Below are 24,781 nucleotides of genomic sequence, written 5' to 3'. Positions count from 1 at the left end.
ACAAGGTACATTAAAAGAAGTCTAGTTTCTCTCCTTATCCCTTCCATTCTGTTCCCTCCGTCCCTATTACAGATAACCATTAAAAATAGTTTTGGCTTATCCTTCCTTTGTTTCCCTTTTAAAATATAAGAAAATATAAATATAATTATCTATAATTAATAACTTTTTACACTTTCTTATATAAAAATAGTATAATATAACACATGGTTCTGTACTCCACTTTGGTAGAAAATAATACATAATCACTTCATGGTCATACAGGAAGCTCTGCCTCATTTCTTTCATATGGCTGCAAACTATTCCATTGTATGGACGTCCCAGTTAATTAAAATAGTTTCTTACTATCTGCACTTGGAGTGTTTCCAGTCTTGCTATTTCAGTATATGTCATTTTATATTTTTGACATTGTATGATGGGGATACACCCCTAGAGGTAGGGTTACTGAATCAAAGGGTAAATGCATGTGTAATTTGCTAAATCTTGCCAAATTCCACTCTGTAGTAGGTGTATCATCTTGCTTTCCCATTAGCCATGTATGTGAGCACCTGTTTTCCCATCGTCTCACCAACAGAGAGATAGATATTACTAAACTTTTAGATTTTTGCCAGTGTAATAAGTGAAAAATGGTATCACAGTCCAGGTTTAATTTACATTTTTATGTTTCAAATGTTTTAAGAAATGAGTATTTGCATTTTCTAGTGTGAACTGTTATAGCTCTTTAATTTTTCTGTAAGGTTGTGACAAAAATGTTAAGAATTCAAAGATCTGTACCATATGACATTTTTTGTTGTAAAGATAAGGACTAGTTAGATAATATCTACAAATCAGGTATGAAGAATAAAAAGAGTATTAGCTGGGTAGAATAAAGGGCCAGCTAAAGTTTAATCAATACTTAATCTGTATCTTGTCATCATCACATTGAATTCTTAACTGATTTGTTTGTGCAAAACTCTCCAGAAATATTTTACCTTTAAAAGATTGGTCTTATCACCTATGAAATGTAACCTCTAACCTTGGGACAATCTTAATGACAATTGAGTATTTCATTATGTTTGTCAGAAGAAATTGAAATTGCTTGTCAACCTTGTAATTTTTAACTCACTGAACATGATCACACAGATATTGTTACCATTTGTTCAACTGGCATATACATTTGTATATTTTCTTGTCAGTCAAGAAAGGATCTTTATTTAGTTTGACTTTTTTTTTCCTTTGCATAGATTTATAACATAAAATGATGTTTAAGAGCTGATTCATTATTAAGCACCAAAGGGAAATCTTATAATACCATTAAAAACCTGTTTTAGCATTATTTGCTTCTGTATATTCCCTGGCTTAGCCAATTTCCTTTTTAAACCTAATAGTTTTGTTTTAATCAATCTGCAATAAGAGTCAAGGTTAAATTTCCTTTAATTTTACTCTGCGCAAAACAGATACTATTTTAAATTAACTTCTGTTTCCTATAGTAAATCTTTTTCAAAAATCTGAATGCTCCTCTTCCACCGCACACTTCACTTTCTTCCTTCTTTCTTTTTAAGCTGCAGTGGGATTTCATTGACCTTGTGTTAGTTTCAAGTTCAACTCATTTTTGAATGAGAATTTATCTCAGCTTGGAATATGACACTCAAATGAGTGGGTAGGTTATTTTTGCATACTTTATTTAGCTGTGAGCTGTTGCAATGATCTTATCCTACTTTAGCCTGAATGGCTAACCAATATAAGTTTAAATTAGTGCAATGATATAATTGGCAGAAATACATGGGGAGAGAACTGGGATTGTTGATAATCCCATTAGGCAGATTTGCTTGATCATTTCAGTTGAGATTTGTGAAGGCACGTTTTAATGCCTTTGTTCAAGTAATGCCCTTAGTTTAAAGGCAGTTTATAAACTTTTTTAGCAACAAATCTTCAGGTGAAGCTATCTAATCAATGTTTGAGATAATCATCTGTACTCTATGAGACAGACTTTGATTCTTTTCCTTAATTACCATCAGAACAGTTTTCTGAAGCATCTGACTGTATCCTGAAAATGAAACGACTCCGCCATATAAAATATTTAAATTGATAAACACTAAATTTTATTGAATGAATAAAACACATTATTAAACATGTTAGGCCCCAAAGTGGTAATAGTGGACTCTGATGGACCAACTTCTACTTATATTTCTAATCCCTGCTTGAGAGGCATTTCCTCAGGATGCCCTTCCTGAATGCACACCATTCAAACCAAATTATTCCCCCTGTTATACACTTATATGCTCTGTAGTACTCCTTAATTATATTAATGGTTGGTGGTTGTTTGTTAATCATTTTATTAATGTCTGCATTTATAGGAAACACAGATTTCAAATGGCCCTCAGGTGAGTACAAGATACAAATATTAAATCACATTCTACAAACTGAAGATCAAGACTAAAGGGATATATTTGGGGTGGAGGGATTGGACTCGGGCTGGTGAACAAAGGAGTTTAAAATACTGGGTAGAGTAATAGATTTAAAGTCAGAAGGGTTTGTGTCTATCCTGCTTCTTGGCAGTTGTGTGACTTTAATAAAAACACCTTCTCTCTATGATTCTTACTTTCTGCATTTATAAAATGAAAGGGGAAAATAAAATAATATAATATTTTCTTATAATTCTAGTCATCCTTGATTTTCTTAACTTCTCTTTCATCATCCCTCAAGTGGAGATAATAGTAGTATGTATCTCATAGACTTGTTGTGAATATGGAGATATCTGTTGCAGTTTTTCTTTCTGCCCCTTTTTCATGAAGCGACTAAGCAGTTTTCAAATCTTTTTTGAGCCTCTTTAGCAGTTTTATCTTTGGATAGAACCAACACATCATCAGAACTTCCTAGAAACTTCTAGAACAGTGTATGTCAGTTAGGATCTAATTGTGGAATGTCTTGCCCATTCATTAGTAAACTCTGATGGATGGAGGAACATCACACAAGGAGAAACAAATAACATTATTAGTATTCCCCTCTCCTATTAGTCCCCTAGCCTAATTCTGAATGGTGCTTTCTAATCTCTAAATTTTGGTTTTTTCTTCTTCCACTTAGTATAGATGTACTTGTTTACTCTTATGGTCCAAATGTCTTCATTGGTTACTAAGTTGTTTTTCTAAGCTAAATAAAAATACCTCTTTTTCCATTAAGGCAGCAAATTTCCCTGTTGCCAGGTGCTGGCTATATTAGAGAGTAGTTAGCTGATGAAAGTCTGTCTTGTGCAGGCAAGAGAACAAGAAAACCTGAAGGGATGGAGCGTCTGTTTCCTTGGCTTTCTCACTGAACTTCCATCTTGGAAAGAAAATCACCTAGGAGAGCCATCTCTTCTTAGCTCTGTCTAGGCCTGGTAGAACCACACTGAGAATGTTTCCCTAGGCTCAAAGCCACAAGATGGGACAGAAACAGCTGCAGTGGGGGACTCACTACAAGGAGAATGGAGCCATCCTTACTTGAGCTTCACCCGTTCCCAGGCTAATTCCCCCACCTAAAGACCATATGTTCATTTAACAAGGTATAATAAGCCCCCATTTGGTGCCAAGAACTATCCTGAGGCAATATGTTAGTGGAAATTCAAAAGAAGTAGAAGAAAAATGAATACCTAATCTGAAGAAACTCCAGACATTGCCAAGAAACTATGAAGCTGAAATCAAGGGGTAAGCTGTGGGCATTGTATTGCAAGCACTGCAAGAGGCCAAGAGAAGGAAAAATACGTATGAATTGGCATTGGTAGGGACAGCTTCATTGTGGATACAGGTGGAGTGAGTATCGGTAGCAGGAAAAAGCACATAGCATACAAGAAAATAATTATAGTATATAGCTTTGTTAAAATAAATGGTTTTATTTCCATATGATCTTAAGCATTCTTTAAAAAATGGAATTCTACTTTCTTTAAGACAGGTAAATCTTTAATGGAATATAAAAAACTGCAAAGTCTCTGGTAGGAAGGGCAACGACCTCTTCAAACAAAAATAAAACACTGGTAAAAAGAAAAAAAAAAGGAGAGGCATGGGGGGCTGGCCAAAAGTGAAGGAATTGGCATTTTGTATTTATGATCTGTCTAGTAACCTTTTCTGTATTGGAAAACAAATAATTATAGGAAGAAATGTAGTCTGTGACTCTGTTCTAGATCTTTCTTATTGAAGGTGCATTGAAGAGTGAGTTGAAGGATTAAGAAAACCATTTGCAGTCCTCTCTCTCAGAGGAGCAGGAAATTAGCTAGTTAGCTCACAAATCAAATACTTATCATGTACCAAGTGCTGTGCTGGGTGCCTTGTATACACTATCTCATTTAAAGTTCTCAATAGTCCCATAGAGACAGCTTTCTCATTTGACCTCTGCTGTTATATCCAAGGTACTGCCATTCAGCTGCATATCTGCAGGCCCAGTATCTGGTGAGAATCATTCTCAGGGGGTTGGCATTGCAAATTAGACCTAGGGAATAGTGGCACATTTGCAATATATGCTCAGGCTGAGGAACCGTGAGAGGGGAGGCCAAAAATGTAAAACGGCACAGAGGAGAGAGAGTGCCAGGTATATGGGTTTCAGTCATTTCTGTTCTCTTTTCTCTGGAGCTAAATAATGGACTGTATATTTAACTGGGGGTCATATTAGGACTCTTGTCATAATTCATTTATTTTTCTCAGGGAGGAGGAGAAAGATTTATTTCCCCATATTGGATGCTGTGCATTTGGGCAAAATTGGGGAGTAGAAGATGAAATTAGGAAGCTCTTAAAGGTCGTGATGAAAACATTTATTAATATGTTTGCCAACATACATTCTTTCATTCTATTGCCCTGACAATTAGCTGAGCACCCATCATGTGCCAGACATCAGTAAATTGCTGGGTTTATGACAAAGTTCAAGACACAGTCCCTGACTCAAAGCTCTCTGAGATTAATAACAGTGTAGTAAGGTAAGTACTTCAATGAGCAAAAGAAGGAATAGAGACAGAAGAGGGGTTCAACCCAGTTCCAGAGTATAGTGGCATCTCAATCTTACAAACAATAATCCTAATAATGAGAAAATGTGAGCTCAATTTAATTTTCTGTCATACCCTATTTCCTTTCTCAGCACTGTATCTCTCTAGGCAATATGACCTGAAAGTCTAACATATTTCAAGAGCAAGGGCATTTGCTGGCACTTTTGTGCCAGAGGGTCAGTCAGTAGCAGCAGAGGGAAGGACTTTAAGAAAGCTAAGTGCTCCATGTACAAATATAATCTTAAAAGAACTCTTCTCAGATATCTCATCTTCGGAGATCAATGCCCGAGAAAAGCCAAAAAAATTTTAAGTCCTAGATGTAACTTCCTATGGATGACGAATGTGGTGGCAGATTGTATCCAGCCAGGAAAACCAGCACTAGCTAGTCAGAAGAGAGAGCTTTTAAGATTTGAGATATCATTTTGGCATAGTGAAAAGGGCAGTCAATTTAGGCCTCAAGTATCTTCTTTGGATTGTAAGTCTTGTGCTAGTAATGGGAACAAGTCCTAACTCAAACATTTTGGTCAAGGAAAGGAAGGAAATCAGCACATATTGATTGCCTACTGTGAACTGGGCACTGTGCTGGTTTTGCATGTGAACTCAGAACCATCCTTGGGGTGGTGGAAATCAACAGACAGGAACATGAGACTCAGAGAGGTTAAGTATCTTAAGTTCACATAACTGTTAGGTAGCAGAGCCAAGATTCAAATTCAGCTCCAAATTCTAATTGACAACAATGAAGTCAGATTCAAAGGCAAGCAAGTATGTTTGGAGGGTAGACTCATTTACATGCAGAAAATGTTTGATTTCATTCTTCTGCTTTCCTTGGCTCTGAAGAAGTTGTGCCCTGGGTAACAGCTTGTGGGTGCTTAGGGTTAATCACTGTATTACACAGCCATAAATTCCCTTTACAAAGAGCTGTCTCGGTGGATTTGCTGCTCTTGTCAATCCCTTCTAGGCACTAGCTAATCAGGTCAGGAACACCGTAGCCGAGACCAGAGCCAAAGCGAAACTTGTCAAACTGTTTTGACTGTCTTAACATGACTGAAACATGTTCACAGTGAAAACATTTGGAAAATATTCATGAGTTTTGAAGCACCACATCAGTGTGGTTTCCGTCCCCCCTTTTTTCCCCTCCCAACTCCTACACTCCCAACATGTTCAGGGGCTGGTGTAGAGAGGCCATGTTACTGCAGTGGAAAAGGTTTTAAAGAAAAGTCTGTGTACTGACAGCCAATTAGGAGGTTTCTGCTGGAAGACTGCCCTGGACTGACAGCAGAGCTACAAATCCAGAGCAACCTGGCCAGGCTGAAACTTTCCCCTAATGGCCCTTGAAACAAGCTTTTGGGTGAGAAAAGCCCAAACTTTGATATGTCAAAAGGTCAGTTGGTTAGTTCTTGCTTTATTTTAAGTAGAAAAGAAGAGGCAATGAATAGGTGATTTCATGATTTCTTGCCTCTATTACCATCATTCTCTTTCCAGATAGAATATTTATTTGCTCTTGTATAAAGAAAGACCACATCTCCAAGATGCTACCACATACATGCACAGCCTTATTTAGGGTGGTCATGTGACTTATTCAGATGCTGATAGATGAATACCCACTCCAAACACATGCTTATTTTATGGGTGACAGTATCAAGAATTAGCCACAGTTACAATGGCTTCCTATTAAGATTGATTATCTTCTCTATATCATAAATCATAATCCCATGACATTCATCCTGGTCATCACTCTATGCCAGGAGTGGAGCAAGATATTTGGGAGAAGCCATGTGACTCAGAACAGGGAATCCTTTTGCTTTAATAATAGAAATGCGACTGGAGGAGGGCCAAGATGGCAGAGTTGGGGGACCTAAGCTCACCTCATCCCATGTAGATAACTAGATAACACTTATATCAGTGTAAATAACCCAGAAAGCAACCCAAATCCTGGCAGAACAAACTCCACAACTAAAGTAGAGAGGAGGCCAGACTGAAGAGGGTAGAAAAGGTGGACACGTGGTGGTGAGTGAAACCCCGGTTGCCTGCCGTGAGGAGGGAGCCAAGGGTGCAGAGAAGGGTGAAAAATAGACTGTCATGTTGGGGAGCATGCACAAGAAAGACAAATCCCCATAACACTTGGCTTTGAAAGTGAGAGGGGCCAAATTTCTTGAGTTCTTACAACCAGTGAGACTTAAAGCCTGGAATTTAAAAATCAGTGGGTTCAGCCCAGACAAAGCCCGGAGGGTGTTAGGAAGCTGAGTCCCTGGCCTTAAAGACACAGCCCTTGAAGATACAGCATAGAAGCAGCAGTTTGAAAGACACCTGGGGCTTATGGGAAGGAGAGTTAGTTACACACTTCAGAGCAAATCCTAGAGGGGCAGAGCTCACAGAAGGACTTCTCCAGGAATAAAGGAACTGACAGGTATCATTTCCCTCCCCTGTCCTTCAGCATAAACACATGCCACCTGCAGGAACTAGGGCAGTCCAATGTAAGTATTGTTACCCTGGATTTCTTTTCACTTCTATTTGCATGATAAATGTTTCTTCATCCCCTCACTTTTCAGTCTGCAGGTGACATTCACTACTGAACTTGCTTACACCAAGCCCTGGTACCTGTGCTTTGGTGGATCTGTCCTTCCCAGTCACATTTGCCTCAGTCTGGGCACTGTGTTCCCCTCCTCCAGAAGATGAGTGCAAACCATGCCAACACTGCATCTCCTGACCTGCAAGTTTCATGGGGCCTCAGTCTGGCTGTGGTGATGGCCCTGCAGAAGCCCAAAGCACACCCTGTTAAAATTGCATGCCCCAGCCATGCAACCCCAGTCCTGGCCAGGTGATGGCAGGGCCCGTTTGGCAAGTCAGCCCACACCTTATTAAAACTGTGTGCCCCACCCCGGCTGGGAGCCAAACACTGCCCACATTAGGCAGAGAGAACCTCTGCACATGACTGAACTAAAGGAGTAAGTGCCCAAGACACAACAGCTGGGTGCACAAAACACAGATAGGAGACACCCCTGAAGTGCCAGGTTCTGGTGAATAGGACACTGCTGGGCACTACAGGACCTCTTCTTCATAAGGTCATTATTTTCAAGAGCAGAAGACATAACTGAACCTCCCTAACACACAGAAATAGACACACAGAGTTAGGCAAAATGAGGAGACAGAGAAATTTATCCCAGATGAAAGAAAAGGACAAGGCCATGACCAGAGATCTAAGTGAAACCGGTATATGACATGAGGAGACAGAGGAATAGGTCCCAAATGAAAGAACAGGACAAAATCACAGCAAGATAACTAAGTGAAATGGAGATAAGCAATATACCTGTCAGAAAGTTTAAAGACTTTTTAAAAATTTTATTCATTTATTTACTTACTTACCTACTTATTTATTTGGTGGGGGGAGGAGCAGAGAGAGAGAGGACCCTGATATCATGACCTGAGCTGAAACCAAGAGTTGGATGCTTAACCAACTGAGCCATACAGGTGTCCCCACCTTTTTAAAGATTTTTTTAAAAATTTATTTATTCGAGAGAGCAAGAGAGAGAAAGAGACAGCCTGTCAGAGAAAGTAAGATTCTAAAGGCACTCACTGGACTTGAGAAAAGAGTGGAGGACATCAGTGAGATTTTCAATACAGAAATAAAAAGAACCAATAAGAGATGAAGAGGGTAATAAACAATATTAGGAGTATGCTTGATGCAATGGAAGAGAAAGGAATCCAAGCATACCACTAAAGAAAGACAGCAAGGTGGGAGAGAAGAGAGCAAGAGAAGAAAAGAACAGAGGAGAAAAACTACAAAAACAACCATAAAACAAGTAACAAAATGGCAACAAGTACATAGCTATCAATAATTACCTCAAATGTAAATGGACTAAATGCTCCAATCAAAAGACATAAGGTAACAAAATGCATAAAAAAACAACAAAAGAAAACAAAACAACACAAGACTTTATATACTGCTTATAAGGGACCCTTTTTAGACCTAAAGACACCTGCAGATTGAAAGCAAGGGGATGAAGAAACACTTATCATGTAAGTGGAAGTGAAAAGAAAGCCAGGGCAGATACTTACATTGGACAAAATAGACTTTAAAACAAAGACTGTAACAAGATACAAAGATAGATGCAATATAATAATAAAGGGAACAATCCAACAAGAAGACATAACAATTGTAAATGTTTACACACCCAAGATGGGAGCATCCAAATACATAAAACAGTTAATGAAAAACATAAAGGAACTAATTGATAATATTAGGATAATAGTAGGAGACTTACACCCCACTTTCACCAATGAACAAGCACAAAATCAACAAGGAAACAGTGACTTTGAATAGCACACTAGACGAGAAGAATTTAACAGATATATTCAGAACATTCCATCCTAAAACAGCAGGTATGCATTCTTTTCAAATATACATGGAACATTCTCCAGAATAGATCATATATTAGCCCACAAAACAAGTCTCAACAAATTCAAAAAGATTGAAGTCTTTTCTGATGATGATGCTATGAAACTAGAAGTCAACCACAAGAATAAATCTGGACAGAGCATAAAGACATGAAATTTAAATAACATGGTACTAAACAATGCATGAATCAACCAAGAAATCAAAAAAGAAATTTTTAAAAATTACATGGAGAAAAATGAAATTGAAAATACTATGGGACACAATTTCTGGGATGCAGCAAAACTGGTTCTAGGAGGGAAGTTTATAGCAATGTGGACCTATCTCAAGAAGCAAGAAAAATCTCAAGTAAAAAACCTAACCTTACACTTAAAGGAGCTAGGAAAAAAATAATAAACAAAATCTAAACCCAGCAAAAGGAAGGAAATAATAGAGATTAGAACATAAATAAGTGATATAGAAACTTAAAAAGCCACAATAGACCAGATCAGTGAAACCAGAAGTTGGCTCTTTGAAAACATAACAAAATTTTGAGTCAGACTCATCAAGGAAGAAGAAAAAAAAGGAAAAGGAGGAGGGGAGGAAGAAGGACTCAAATAAACAAAATCACAAATGAAAGAGGAGAAATAACTGACAACCACAGAAATACAAAGAATTGTAAGAGAATATTATGAAAAATTATACAATGACAAATTGGACAACTTACAAGAAATGGATAAATTCCTAGAAACATATAACTTCCACAGACTGAATCAGTAAGAAATATAAAACTTGAACAAACTGATTACCAGCAAAGAAATTGAATCAGTACTCAAAAAACTTCCAACAAACAAAGGTTCAGGACCAGATGGATTCACAGGTGAATTTTACCAAACATTTACATAAGAGTTAATACTTATTCTTGTCAAACTATTCCAGAAAACACAAGAAGAAGGAAAACTTCGAAATTCATTCCAGGAGGCCAGCATTACCCTGATACCAAAACCAGATAAAGATACCACAAAAAAAGAGAACTACAGGCCAATATCTCTGATGAATATAGATGCAAAAACCCTCAACAAAATATTGGCAAACCAAATCCAACAATACATTAAAAAAATCATTCACCATGATCAAGTGGGATTTATTCCCAGGATGCAAAGTGGTTCAATATTTGCACATCAATCAATGTGATACATAACATCCATAAAAGAAAGGATAAGACATAGAAAAAGTATTTGACAAAGTACAGCATCCATTCATGAACTCAATGAAGTCCAGAATACAAAATCAATGTGCAGAAATCTGTAGCATTTCTATATATTAATAATGAAGCAGCAGAATGAGAAATTAAGAAAACAATCCCAATTACAGTTCCACCAAAAATAATAAAATATCTAGATAAACTTAACCAAAGAGATGAAAGACTTATAGTCTGAAAACTGTAAAATGTTGATGACAGTGGGGTGCATGGGTGGCTCTGTTGGTTCAATGGCTGTCTTCAGCTCAGGTCATGATGATAGGACCCTGGAGTCAGCCCACTTTGTTGGGGGGGGGTGATCTCTGCTCAGCGGGGAGCCTGCTTCTGCCTCTCCCTCTGCCTGCTTGTATTCTGTCTCTCTCTTTCTCTTTCCATCAAAGAAATAAATAAAATCTTTTTAAAAATTGATGAAAGAAATTGAAGATGACACAAAGAAATGGAAAGATATTCCATGCTCATGGATTGGAAGAACAAATACTGTTAATATGCCTATACCACCCAGAGCAATCTAAACATTAAATGGAATCCTTATCAAAATACTGACAGCATTTTTCACAGAACTAGAACAATCTTTTTAAAAACTTTTTTATTTATTTTTAAAATTTCTTTTCAGTGTTCCAGAATTCATTGCTTATGCACCACACCCAGTGCTCCATGCAATTTGTGCCCTCCATAATGCCCACTACCAGGCTCACCAACCTCCCACCCCCCGCTCCTCCAAAACCCTCAGATTGTTTTTCAGAGCCCACAGTGTCTCATGGTTCATCTCCCCCTCCAATTTCCCCCAATTCTCTTCACCTCTCCATCTCCCCATGTCCTCCGTGTTATTCCTTATGCTTCACAAATAAGCAAAACCATATGATAATTGACTCTCTCTGCTTGACTTATTTCATTCAGCATAATCTCTTCCAGTTCCATCCATGTTGATACAAAAGTTGGATATTCATCCTTTCTGATTGAGGCATAATACTCCATAGTATATATGGACCACATCTTCCTTATCCATTCGTCTGTTGAAGGGCATCTTGGTTCTTTCCACAGTTTGGTGACTGTGGCCATTGCTGCTATGAACATTGGGTTACAGATGACCCTTCTTTTCACTACATCTGTACCTTTGGGGTAAATACCCAGTTGTGCAATTGCAGGGTCATAGGAAAGGTCTATTTTTAATTTCTTAAGGAATCTCCACACTGTTTTCCAAAGTGGCTCCATTAACTTGCATTCCCACCAACAGTGTAAGAGGGTTCCCCTTTCTCCATCCTCTCCAACACACATTGTTTACTATCTTGTTTATTTTGGCCATTCTAACTGGTGTAAGGTGGTATCTCAATGTGGTTTTGATTTGAATCTCCCTGATGGCTAGTGATGATGAACATTTTTTCATGTGTCTGTTAGCCATTTGTATGTCTTCATTGGAGAAGTGTCTGTTCATGTCTTCTGCCCATTTTTTAATGTGATTATCTGTTTTGTGTGTGTTGAGTTTGAGGAGTTCTTTATAGATCCTGGATATCAGCCCTTTGTTTGTATTGTCATTTGTGAATATCTTCTCCCATTCCGTGGGTTGTCTCTTTGTTTTGTTGACTGTCTCCAATCTCAAAATCTGTATGGAACCACAAAATACTCCAAATAGCAAAGCAGTCTTGAAAAGGAAAAACAAAACTGGAGGTATCACAATTCTGGATTTCAAGTTATATTACAAAGCTGTAGTAATCAAAACAGCATGGTACTGGTCTAAAAATAGACACATAGATCAATAAAACAGAATAGAAAGCCCAGAACGAAATCCACAGTCATATGGTCAATTAATCTTTGATAAAGATTTCCCTTCATGTGTGGAATTCAAGAAACAAAACAGCAAACAAAGGAGAAAAAAGAGACAAACAAGTAACAGACTCTTATCTACATATGGTTACCAGTGGGGAGGTGGGTGGAGGCGGGGAGGTGCGGGGGTGAAAAAGATAAAGGGGATTAAGAGTACATTAATCTTGATGAGCACTGAGTCATCTGTGGAACTGTTGAATTACTATAGTATACCCCTGAAACTAATATAAAGCTGTGCGTTAACTATACTGGAATTTAAATTAAAAAATTAATTTAATTTAAAAACTAAAAATACTACTGATGACAGTGGTGATGATGATGCCCTTAACTCTCTAGCTCCACTATAACTCAGGCTGAGATTTCCTTAGAGAAGTTCATTTAGAGAAGGAAATCCATAGCAATGTTTCTCAATTATTGTCTTGTCACTCCAGATAGAATAATATTATTATCATATAGAGTAAAAGGAAAGTACTTCTCACTGACAGAACTGAATAGTCTAGGGCTCTGGCTGCCCCAGGCCCCTCCTGGTTTTCTGAATTTTGGGAGTGGTCTTAGCGAACCTGTAACCGCTGCACGTGGGTTGGAAATCTCTCTCATATAGATGACAGTTAATAAAGATCATCTTCCTGATTCAGACCCACATAGTAGTTTTCCTAGACATTTCAAATCACCATGTATCTTGAAATCCCTTAGATCTAATTTTTAATAAGTTGAAAATGTCTTTGATTTACTAACTTTAGCTGAAGTGGCTTTGTCTTTTGTTTCCATTAAGTGTTGTGTCTATTGGTATCTTGAAGGTCTTTGAGAACCCTGTGTAAATAATTTGCTATCCTAATTTCATAGAGATGATGCTGCAAGCTTCCCACTCTATCAGAAGGATAGGTGCTCTGAGTAACTCTTCAATGGATAGGATGGGTTTGCCCTGATCCAGCTGTTCTCTGTCTGAGGGACTCATGAGACACTGGGTGGGACTGGGAATCCAGTCTATTAAAACAGAAAAATCGGCTATTCTTTGCTCATGCTGTCTCCTCTGGCAAAAACCTCTCTTCTTTTCTCCATCCTGGAAATAGCTATTCTAAACTTAGGCCCAGCCTCCTCCAAGAAACCTCCTCCAAGAAACCTCTAAGATCTACTGTACTATGTATGTTATATCACAGCATTTATCACACCATGTAGTAGACATCTTTCACTGAGGCCCTCTACGCTGTGATCCACAAAGGGGCAGGGACTCCTAGGACTGGCTCCACAGTGGCTGGCTCAGGGAGAAAAAGTTTGTTGAATAAAATCTTGAATATATGAACTGACCCACGTGGAGATCAGAGTTCACATCTTTGGGCTTATTTATCTTCTACATATTACCTCACATAATCCTCCCAACAAAATGAGGTGACTGTCATTAGCTCCATCTTACAAGAAGCTTAACAGAAAGGGATGTTAAGTGACTTGCCGAAGGGAAGTGGCCAAACCAAGGTTTCAAACCCAGCTTTGATGGATCCTAAATCTATTGCTTTTGCCCTCTGAGCCTCAGTATTTTTTCCAAATTGTCCATTCTTAAATAATCCATCGGTACAGAGCAGATTTTTAATAACAATAAAGATATTCCATACATTTTAGTTTGGTTTTGGGGGGCTGCTAATATTTCTGAGACTCCATGATTTTTAGAAACTCTTTGGACTGTAGCCATTCTATGAACTGCAGCATTATCAAGTGAGTTCATCTTATGCCTGTACTTCTGAAAAATGAGATTCTGTAAGTGATGATAACAGAGACTCAAAAAAGAAAAGACACCCACAACCAACTTCAAACTAGAGCTCTAAACTATTATTACTATAAACTGTTATTATTGGACTATTTCCATTTCCAATTCTACTCAAGAAACTGCTTTAAGATCAACATTCAGGATGTGTTCCTGAAATATGGGTAACAGTTTTCAAGAACTACCTGCTGTTATCACTATTATTGTGCTGGGAATTGTTAATACTTATCATAATGGTCTCACTTTAAATTTGAAGGGTGAATTAATGATGGTAAGCCCATGATGAGAGGCTGCCCACTCTATGCTTTACATACAGACATTGTTAATACATTTGTCTAAGGCTGCAGTGAGCTAGACATGTGGAGTCCTAAGACTTTCTCATATGAATGGCCTCTCCAAATTGTCAAATTATTTGGCTGTCTTAGTTACTGGTTACAGGCTGTGGGTAGTGAAGTAGAAGTTTATGAGTTCAGTCCCCTACCCAAACCATTTGCTGAGCTGGGTTCTAGGGCTCAGGTAAGGTATCTAAAGTCCACCCACCCAGGGAGCATAGAGGGCTCCATGAACTTATTTGATGAGAAGGACTGGAGAGATCATGGATGTTCAGTATACATAAAAGCTCAATTCCACTAAAACCTGCACACAAACACACAAACATACATACAACTCCTCCTGAATTCTTACCATATGTAAAACCCTATGTGGGAAATTTATAAATAAAACATCCAATTTAAAAATAAAAACATACAGGACCTTCCTTGTCCTCAGATAGCTTACAATCCAGTCCATGAGGAAGATCTAGATTTAAATAATTGGAACATAAGATGAAAAGCAGAAAGCTCCATAATGGAGGTTAAAAATTAGATGTTATGAGATTATAAGGGAAAAAAAGAGAAATTCGAACTGATAACTTTTTAAGGTGGCCATGTGGTTGAGGCAGGGATTTTAGGGAAGCTTAAGGATGAGTGTGCATTTGAAACATGTCTTTGAGGGAAGAGAGACTGACACGGGATAGTCTGAGCAGAGAGAACAACGTAATGTATGAAATTCTGTGGTCAAAGTTGGGTCAGCTTTGGAAAATACCAAGGAGAACGATAGTGTTAGGTTTAGAAAGGGGTTGACTTGGTAAAGGACTTTGAAGGCAAGATCACTGGGTGAAGGGGTTTGAAATATTCAATTTGTCACTGTTAAGTCTATGCATATACTTCTATGACTATGAAACTGGAACAAGCTAAAGGACAGGTAGAAAAGGTGGAGGCTGGAACTGGTGAGCTTTGTTTGGTAATTACTATTCTAGTTTGGACAAGAAATAATAACAACTGAAAGGGATTACTACTGTTTCCAGCTCCGGTGGCTTGGGAGGGTGGTGAAACCATTAGCTGAAAATAAGAAACATAGGAGGAGAAAGAAAGGTGAGATCACCAAGCATGACATCCAGCAACAAATAGAAATTCAGGACTCGGGTTCAGTTGAGGTTAAGGTCAGAGTCATAAATTTGGGGCTCATCCACACAGAGTGAGCTCCTGTGGCTGCAGTAGTAGATGTGATTGCCTCATAGGAATGGGCTAAGTGGGAAGGGGAATGTATCAGGGCTAGAACCTTGGCAAATAGCCGCTGAAGGGGTTGACAGAGAGGAGTTTTTAGTATAAGAGTTGTCTCTCTAGGCAGCAGCAGCAGCAACAGAATGCAATTTTACAGTGAACAAAAAGGGAGAAACAGGGCAGAGGAGTGGTCAGTAACACACACACACACACACACACACACAGCAGACAGGGCAAGTAGGACGAAACTTGAGAAAAGAACTTAAGAATTGACATTTTGGGAGTAATAGGTGACCTTTTAAAGAGTAGTTTTTAGAGTGGTAAGTGCACAGCTGGAAGGAAGTAAGAAAGAGGAAAGTGGGATGCAGAGGGAAGCAATGGGTAAAATGGCTTGTTGCTAGGCATCCTCTCCTCTAGTCCTTGCAACAACCCCAGGAAATATGTAGTAGGATCCTTGTATTGCAAAGAGAGAAAGAAATCCCACAGACAACACTTCCTCATGTTTGTTGAACATTCTCTCTGTGCTAGGCACAGCACAAAGCATTTTATCTACTTTACTACATTGGGTGTGTAGAGCATTCTTTGAGATAGGTACTATGGTATCTCTTACAGATGAGAAACTAAGATTTAAAGAGTGTAGGTATTTTGTTTAAGGTCTATTTGTTAGTATATGTTAGAGCCAGTATTTAAATCCAGTTTTGCCTAGTGTCAGAGCCTAACTTAAGATAATTTACCCAAGGTACAATGATAGTCTGACTCAAATACAGGTCTTCTTGTATATGGTGTAGCATGACAGTTTTTTAAAGATTTTATTTATTTATTTGACAGAGAGAGAGATCACAAATAGGCAGAGAGACAGACAGAGAGAGAGATGAGGAGAAGCAGGCTCCCCGCTGAGCAGAGAGCCCTATGTGGGACTCGATCCCAGGCCCCTGGGATCATGACCTGAGCCGAAGGCAGAGGCTTAACCCACTGAGCCACCCAGGCGCCCCAGCATGACAGTTTTTTAAAACAAACAAAATGATCTAGGCCCAGGATAGCGTGGTGTCTCTCAAGGAGTACACAGTCTAGGATTTTAGGGCCTAGACATAGGAAAATATGGTGACTCTGAAGTTATTAGTACTTTATCTTGGGACAAAAATCAAGAGTACTTTGTACTTTATGGTGTACCCAGGTGATTAAGAGCACAGAAATTGAATCCATACTATTTGGGTACAAATCCCAGCTCCAGCACTTCCTAGCTGAATGACATGAATCAATAAATATAAAAGATAAAATCACTTAGAACAGTGCCTTGCACATACCAAGTGCTAATTAGATGTTACGGATGTTTTGTGGGTCAATGAGGTCCTGCTTTTTAGCTTCTTATAATGCTTCAGTCAGATTACTTCTGGGTGTCTTCCTCTAAGGAAAAAGGGAGATGGATTTTTCAGCCCTAATTTCACTTGTACATTCACTAACTTATTCAACAAATACCTAATGAGTACCTCTTTTGAACCAGGCTCTGTGTTAGACACTACAAATAGAAAAGTGAAGACAGGTTTGTTTTTTTCTCTTATGGAGCTTACAGTTGTGATGGCAGAGACAGGCCTGGAGCCAAACAACCACAATTCAGTAAGGTCAGTGTTAGCAGTAGGGACAGCACAGGGCTCTGTGGAAGCATGCAAGATGGACACCAAGCCAGGGCTTGAGTGGTGTGGAAAAACTTCGCCAAGAAGCTGACATCTAAACTGAGATCTGACCTCTGGGTTCTTCCAGGTAACAATGAGTTTGCTGTCAGCTGCCATTCTTTGATCCTCTGGGATTGACTCCATAATGACACTTTCTTCCTTCACCCAGTTGTCCTTGTAGTTGCTGAGTCCAAGGAGATCCTATGTGTTGAAAAGAGGGTTGTGAGAGTGCCAGTGCCTCACAGCAGTTCTGCCTTGGCCCTACCCTTCAATAGGAGATGTCAGGGAAATTGTGTGTGTGTGTGTGTGTGTGTGTGTGTGTGTAAGTATCCTGAAGCCAGAGATATGGTCCTTAGCTCTCATGACACGAAATCAGACTGGGCAGTGAATCAAGACTTGTGTACTGCGACACAAGTCTTGTCCCAAATGAGGCACCATCTATAATGAGCAATGCAACCTCAGCTCACTCACAGTGATTAAAGACTCCTTTGATGTTTCCTTGGCAAAAAAATCACATCAGCAAATTACATCCTGTCTGTCTGGGCTCCATATAGTGGCTTGGAATGGGAAACTGTTTTCATTGTCTGTTTCATGGTATTTAAAATTCCTACCATCTGCCATCAGAGACCTTGGACTAATGGTGACCAGGATTTTAGTCTTAGATCAAGCTTTTACTATTAGACCTTGGGCAAGTCACTGATTTCCTCTATGGATCAGTTTCCTCATTGCTAACTGTGACTAATAATACTCCTTATGTCACAGTACTGTTGTAGAATTAAAAGGAGATAGTTTTGTGCCTGAAACACAGTGATACTCAATAAATGACAAATTTCTTTCTACTCTCATTCCTTTGGATCATTGATGGTCATGTTACTGTACATGTATGTTATATGTAAGAGTGAACATGTTGTCATTTTCATCTGCAGACACATTAGCTCATAGTAGGTGCTCAGTTAAGACTTGTCCTTTTCCTATTCACCTTGATTTACTTGATCAGATTTTCTGACAAAGAAAAGAGGATTGGAACATAAGGCAGAAGAGGTACCAGTCTTATTCACTCTGACACCTCCCTTCCATTTTTAACTCCATTATGTAGTGTCTGGCAAATTTTAAGCACTCAGTACATAGTTGTTGAACAATCAAATGAATGACCAAATGAATAAATGAATGGGCCAGCAACTGGCAGGCAAGCTATGGTGAGAATGGAAGCTGTGTGGAACATGAAGTGGTTATTGGTAATGGCATGGTTGTACTCGAGGTAAGACATCAAATCATTTGGCTGAACTAATAAGGAGCAGCTTGAAATGATCTGTTTGAGTCTTCAAGTGGACCCCGGCTAAACAAGCTAACTAGCTTGGGACAGCGGTTTCAATATTTTTTCAGTATTATAGGAACTGAACCAACAAATAATGTTGCGGTAACAAAGGTGTAAATTTTTTTTATTTTTATAATTTTTAATTTTTTATAAACATATAATATATTTTTTATTAATTTATTTATTTTCAACATAACAGTATTCATTATTTTTTCACCACACCCAGTGCTCCATGCAATCCTTGCCTTCTATAATACCCACCACCTGTTTATCCCAGGGGTACAGTTCTGTGAATCGCCAGGTTTACACACTTAGGTGTAGATTTTTGAGGGGAAAAAAAGGACTTTTGAAAAATATGCAGTGGAAACCCTCTTACACTGCCAGAGGGCATGCAAATTGGTGTGATCACTCTGGAAAATAATTTGGCTTTATTTGGTAAGCCAGAGATGTGCATATACCCTGCAGTCCAGGAATTCCGTGCTCAGGTACACATCCTAGAGAAACTCCTGAACGTGAGTTTCAAGAAATATGTTCACAGTGGCATTATTTGTAATAGCAGAGAGGTGGAAACAACCTGAATGTGTGTGTATGGGGAAAAGTTTATAAATTTGTGGTATAGGAATACAAGGTAAAATATAGAGAAATACAAATGATTCAATTAGGGCTATGTGCATCAACATGGATGAGTTTCAACAATCGCAATGTTGAGTGAATAAAAACATGTAATTTATGGAAAAATACATACAGCATGATACCATAAAATAAAAAAAACAATATTATACGTTGTTTATGGGTATATATGTATAAAGCATAGTATAAATCATGCATGGAAATAGCAAACACCAAATTAAAAATAGTGTTTACTTCTGGAGAGGGAGGGAGGGAATAGGAACAGGATGAGATGCATTGCACAGGTGGCTTCATTTATGTCTGTGATATTTTATTTCATAAACTGAATGGTAAATAGGAGAGTGAATTATTTGCTTTGTGGCTTGCAGTTCTTAAATAAGAAGATACAAATTTAAAAACTGTATACCCGGGGCATTCTATGGCAATCTAGGAACTAGCATTTCTGCCCATGGCCCGTGTTCACTTTGGTCCATGGCTTCAAAATACCAAACAAAAGTGGGAGGCCCTACTGATCTTAGAATATTTTACAGTGCACAGAACTAGGTGCTTTTGTGATGAAGTCTGAAGCAGAAAAGTAGCTCCATTCTTGAACAAGATTGTTTTGGACAGCAAGGACTCCCAGTTGTCCAACCCATTTTTAAATGGACTTTGCATGGCTCTAAGTACATTTCTATTGCGTTTGATTTGTAGTCATATGGAAATTGCCCTATTTTCTTTTGTCACTGGCAGCAAATGTGAGAATAAATGATTTGCAAAATTAAATTTTCATCTAATAGGTTTCCATCAAGCCTGGTACTTCCAAGATAACACTGAATTCTCAGAAAAGTGAAGCTTGGTTGGGCTATTTCAACACTGTATTAGTACCTCAGTTCTTCTGAGAACTGAGTGAGTTATGGTAAAGACCAGAAGTCCCATTCCTGGGGGTGTAGGGACTCCTACATCTCCATCTTAAGGCAGCTTTGCCAATGCTAAGAAGATCTTGATGCACTTGATTTGGAGGACTCATTCTCTGTTAGAACAAGATAAAAGGGGCCCTTTTTTAATTCCATAAGAAATTCATATATAACATTTGTAACTTTGTCTAAGCTTGGTTTTTGGTCTATTGATCACTTTTGCTGAACACCTAATGTTTGCAACCACTGTTAGTAATTTATTATAATTACTTACACAAAAGAAGCTTTCCCTCATTAGAAATAACTTGTATGTGAACATGGCCTAAATAAATACCCAAATTGCCTTCCAACTAAAATGTATATTATGCATATTATGTCATTGGAGATTTTTCTTTTTAGTTATTTGTACAGTAAATCATTAGAAAAATTCCTATAGCACTGAGGTATAATGTAGTGATTACCTATTGACAGTGAAAGACACAAACAAGAGGAAGTGATAGGGTCTTTTGCTCTTGGAAAATTTGTCTGGTAATCCTAGTTACTTTGGATTGGACATTCTGAATAGATTGTGAGCTCAATTACAGAGAGCAGCTGCTGACCTGAAGGCTGGTCTGATATACTCGTTTTATTTTCCTAACTTATGGAATGTTGTTGAATGTATGACTTGATGAGCCCAATTAACTTAGTCATTAGTTCTTCCATTCTTAAAAAGAGTCAAATTTGTAGAAGCTTTGGGACTTTGGAGCATAGTCTTTGGTGAAATGAGAATAATTATTTTCCCTTAGGACTAACAACTTAGTGTGTGGGTGTGGGTTTGTGGGTGTGTGATGGATAAGTGTGTTCACTTTTATTTCTGATGTTATCAGTAGCACAAAATTCACTTTCTTTGCAAGGGATCATTGTAGAAGTCAGTACATTAGTGATACATGATCCTTGAAATCATTTTCTGGAAGGAAAAAAAGAACAGGAGAAGGCTTGGAAATCTTCCAGGAAGTTTTCTTGTTGAGCCCCAACCCTGCAGAAGGCAAGCTCCTTGAGGTTATAGATTTGTTTTATTCACCACTGTATCTCCTGTTTTGAGTAGAGTACACACAAGGGTATTTGCAGAAGGAAGGAAGGAAGGAAGGAAGGAAGGAAGGAAGGAAGGAATAGAGGGAGGGAAATGACCAAATGAGCAGATTTAGCTGAATGGTTTTTGGGTCCAGTAAACCCAGCATTCTCATTTATAAAACATGTGGGATGTATGTAACTGCACAGGGTGCTGGGATGAATGCTGTTATAATCCTTACAAGTTGGGCTACAAAACCCACTAGGATTTTAAAAGGCCAGTGAGAGAGGAAAACAATCCAGGAGAGAACATTGTTAGGGCTGTGCAACTAAGTCAGTTTAGCAATACCTTTGAAAGGAGCAAGCTAACAGTTAATGTCATAGTGTCCATAAACAGTATAACAAGTTCAGGCCAAGCTAGCATAAATTTCCGAGAGACAATGGGATGGTTTGTGGATGCTCGTAAGCAGGTTTCCAAGCAATATTTAGCTCTATATGGGAAATGTGGTTGCACTGTGGTTCTATAAGTCCCACTTATTTGAAAGCCAAGTAATGAGGATAATGTTCCTATCAGCAAAGGGTGATCACACAGGCGGAGACTTGGGCTCCAGAGCGGCCAGAGAAGCTGCAGTGCAATCTGGAAGCAGAGGCAGAATTCCAGTCATCTGTACCAGCTAAACCTAGCAGGAAGCAGTAAGGAAGTTGAGAATAATGGTAACACTGGGCTGGTATCAGACTTGGGACAGATAAAATCATTCAAAATCCTCTCCACAGGCAGTGAGGCTCAGGGACTTGATGGACTTAAGTCTGCAATTACAAAGGTTTTCAGCCTGTACAGCGGGGAGGCATGGAGAAAGCAGAGGCTGAAAGGTCTTACGGGGACAAAGCAGTTAAAATCAGTCTCTCACTTGGGGTGCCTGGGTGGCTCAGTTGAATAAGCATCCAGCTCTTGATTTCAGCTCAGGTCATGATCCTAGGGTCATGAGGTTGAGCCCACATCAAACTTGGCATTGAGCTGGGTGTGAAGCCTGCTTGAGAGTCTCCCTCTTCCTCTCCCTCTGCCCCCACCTCCCCCTCTCTAAAAAAAAAAAAAAAAAAAGTTTCTGACTCCTAAGGAAATGTTCCAACAGAAGCATTCATTTCATAAAAGAGAAAAGATAAATAGTAGTAACATCAGTAATTGTAACAATAATAGTAACAACATAGCAACAATAGTAATAGCAGCTTCTGCTTCCATTTAATGAGTAATTACCATGCTCCAGGCCTGTATTAGGCACTTTATATTATCTCATTTAATTCTTACAGTAACCCTATGAAATAGATGCCAACATTGTCCTCATTTAATAGGTCAGAGAGATTAACCTATAAGCCCAAATTCACATCGTTAGGGAATGGCAGAGCTGGGATTGAGCCCAGACAGTCTGATTCCTAAACCCATTAATACATATAATGTACATATAATGTCTTATCCTATATATGTAATGCTGAATAATATTATGAGACAGACTTTATCATCAATTTTACTTACTTGAGAACAAAAGGAAATGGATTTCAGGCGGTGATTCAGCAAATGTGTATTGCTATGTGCCGGCATTGTGTTGTGAGCTGGCGACACAGCCATGAACAAAGTATGCACAGCTGCTGTCCTCACAGAGCTTAATTTCTAGTGCAAAGCTCTGGGGGTCGTTACAGGCTGCACTTGACCAACCAGAATTCGAAGAAGACAGATAGATAGTTCAACTCTTAGGTTCTTTGGAAAACTCCGCAGAATGAAATTCTTCTGTGGAAGGGCAAAATAGCATAGTGTTTACGTGCCTGCACTCTATGGCTAGACTGAGTTCAAATCTTTATCTGTTAGGGTCTTGCCAAGAAAATGGAAACTACTAGATCTTTCAGTAAAGGGGACTTAATATAGAGGAGGGGTTACATGAGTAAGACTTATTGAAAAATCAAGCAAGGAATGGTGAGACCACCAAGAGATTAATAACAGCAGCAAGCCGCTTTCTCTTCTAGGGCTAGATAGGCAATGGGAGGAAGTGGTGTTACCAGAACCTTGAAGCAAGACTATGTGGTTGAAGCTAAAGCCCAGAGAGGGGCGGTCCAAACAGACTTTGGACTATGGTGGGAGAGGTGTCCACCTTTAGTTGGAGGAGACACAGCTGTTTCCAGAGATGCTATAGGAAGGTGGTACGGGGAGAAGTAGACGTAAAGATGTAGAGAAAGAAGGAAAGACTGGCCTTTCCCTAACTCTTGTTCTAAAATTTTCTTTTTACCAGTGGCTCCCCTTGATCAAACCTACTCAAAGCCAGAAGACAGGGAAACCTAGGAACGTAGTTACTGTGATGAAGAGCAGAGCAGGGGAGAGGAAGGAGAGGAATGAATATGAAGCTGTTAACAGCTACAAAAACCAAGCTCCAACATTTATTAACTACCATTATGGGTAAGTATCCCCATGCCTCAGTTTTTCCATATATAAAGTTGAGATTTCAAAATAGCACTTCCCCAGAGGGTATTTGTGAGAATTAAATAAGTAGATACACGTGAAGTGTTTGGAAAAGTGTTTGGCAAATAGTAAACCTACTAGAACTTACTATAATAAGATACAATAAGGTTCTAATAAGACCTACTATTATTTTTCTCATATACAATATTACCAGCTTATTGTGTTTAATAAAGGCCTCATAGCAAAGGGAGCTCATAGTTCAAGTGTCTTGGCAAAAAGTAACTGTAAATGAATTAGTTTGACTATTTTGACCCATGCTGTCCCTCTGTAAAAGCCATTCTCATAAACCTAAGCAGTGTTAGGGCCGGAATTTAGGGAAGCTCATGAATCACTTGATAAGGCTAGCCCCTGCCAGCACTCACAGCAAAAAGCACTCAACAATAGCCCACTGTGTGGAGTTAGAAAGACTCTATCAGACTGGAAAGAAGAAACACAAGAAAACATTATTTTGAATCCCACAAACGAGTGCCTTCTGGCCTTTGGGACAAATATATACATTAGTCTTTAATCCTCCTTTACAACTGCCATCATGAAAGTTCTGGTATCAGAAGCAAAAGCTGGCGGTAAAAGGGAGAAAGCAAATAAGATGGAGACAGGAACAAAAACAGTAATTCACAGAAAAAAGAGAGAGAGAGCGTTCACTTGGTTTATAGATATGTAAAAAAATATAACAGATCATTTAAGGGTAAAAAGGACATAAAATGTTCAATCAAACAATGAAGGCAGTTGTTATATTAATGTGTCCTTCTGTATAAAAATGGAGAAACATATCAGGTGGCATATGAATGACAAGAAGGAAAGAAAAAAGCTCTGGGCGGCAGAGTACTGTTTAATACTTTAATGCTGCGAGGGACTCAGTGCTTCTGTTGCTTTTTGGCACTGGCTGAGAGACAGATTGGTAGCAGTCTAGCAGGTATTTTATATCTCTAATTTCCTTATGGTGCGCCCATTAGATTACTAAACTTGGAGAAAATTCCAGTATCTTTGA

The sequence above is a fragment of the Mustela erminea genome, chromosome X (assembly GCF_009829155.1).
Source record: "Mustela erminea isolate mMusErm1 chromosome X, mMusErm1.Pri, whole genome shotgun sequence".
NCBI classification, from domain to species: Eukaryota; Metazoa; Chordata; class Mammalia; order Carnivora; family Mustelidae; genus Mustela; species Mustela erminea.
Note: the sequence above shows the minus strand (reverse complement) of the source record.